Here is a 2002-nt window from a genome sequence, read left to right on the forward strand (position 1 = left end):
ACTTGCTTTGCTTTCTAGAGGGAGGAAAAGTACAGCCCATATTGTCTCTTTCAAGGCATAAATATACTCTAAAAAGTTTGATTCTCTTTCTTCCTCTTTTTTCCTCATTCTTGTTCTCTCTCCTTCCCTCCCTCCCCAGTCTCCGTCTCTATCTTTAACTCTGTTGGGTGTCTTTTCCTGGGTTAACTTACATGAACATTGCCATGAAATTCTGGCTAAGTAAAATTGGAGGCATTTATATATTATTTTTCAGAATTTTTATTTCATCTTGTTTTATTAACTTGCAGAGAGAGAACAAGGGAGGGAGAAAGGAAGGAAGGACAGGAAGAAAATGAGAAAGAATTAGGAAAGAGAATAAGAGAAAAGCTAAAGCTGACAGCACGTGAAGCGGAAATAAATCAGATTACATTGTATGCAAATTTTGTGTATCAAAGGAAGGTAAAGAGTGAAAACTGTCTAAATGTGTGAGAAATGGATATTTGCATTCTTGAAATAGTTTTCACAATCTGCAAAAGAAACTAATAAATAGTAAATAAAATATTCCTGGAAGGTTTAGTGATGTCTGAAAGATAAATAGTTGGAATTACAATTTAACTTGCTTTAGTAATAGAACGATCAAGTATCAGACCACCATTGAAGGTATTTTAGGAGCACAGAAAATAGCAATGCAATTTCTATACTGAAATATAGCAAATGGTTTTCCTATGTGAAAGTTTCTGCCAAAGTTTCTGCCAGTTTCATAACGTAAGCCACAGTGACAAAATGGGGTGCTAACAGCAGTCTGCACTGTGGCCTTTATCATCTGAGGTTCTTCACCTAAAAGTGCTGGAAATAGTTTTCACTAAAGGGATAAGAAGGATGCTTTACATAGTGAGAAGTGCTGAATTGCAAATATTTCATTGTTCTTTTTAACAATATGAATAACCATATGTTAATACTTTTCCCTCAGCATCCAACAAGAAAAAAAGAATTATATTTATGAGCAAAGTGTTTTTCTAAAATATATAAGTTCTTATATATTTTATTTCCATGAGAATGTTTAAACAGTTTATTTTTTGACCTGTGTTTTTATTTATGATAGTTTGCAGAAAACGTCTTGCAAGTTTAGGGATTTATAACTTTATCTAGGAAATGCTTAATATCTGGTAACGATAGGGGATCCCTTAAGGCAACATTGTGGCATCATTCAGTAAAAACATATTTTTTTATTCTCTTGTATCTTATTCCATTTTCATCACAGACAAGCTTTCCCATGTGCTATTTTAACTCTAACACATTTTTAAAATGTGCTTTAAAAGATATACAAAAATGTTTTAATTCTCAAGTATTACAGCACTATTTTTCTTTCGTTTTATTCCTTATAAAAATGTAAACAATTGTTTAAAAACAATCATAATGGTGATTGAAATGCTTTATCTGCATACTTGTTTTATTTATGAATTTTGGTACATTTGGCATCAAATTTTTATTTTTCCTTTTTTTGTTGTAAAAAGACATCAGAAACATAATAAATATGTCATAACATACCTTGATTAGCAGGTTGGGCTACTAACAATTTAAATTAAAATTTTTAATCCTTATTTTTTGTCCTTGATTATTTCTAAGTCCAAATTTATGTAATAGATAAATGCTATAATTTTTGAAAATCTCCAAGTGTAAAACATGCCAATCTTCTGATTCATATCTTGCAAATAATAGATAACAGTGTTCAAGTTTGTGACCTCACACTAAGGAATATAATGATGGTGTGTCTGATTTTTCATATCATTGGTGATCCTGTATTTTAGGAAAAGCACTGGTTAATTACAAATTCAAAGTGGCAAGAAGAAAGCAAACCTTCATTTTGCATGGCCTACCTTAGTACTTGTTACTTTTTCATTGACATATTAGTAACTTTTGGTTTTTCTTTTGCTGTGATCCTATAGAGTTCTATCATTTCTCATTAATGAAACAATACTTTAAATGTAAAATTGAGCCATTTAGTTAGAGGAAAGTTATCTCT

Source organism: Hyperoodon ampullatus, assembly GCF_949752795.1.
Source record: "Hyperoodon ampullatus genome assembly, chromosome: 9".
NCBI lineage: Eukaryota > Metazoa > Chordata > Mammalia > Artiodactyla > Ziphiidae > Hyperoodon > Hyperoodon ampullatus.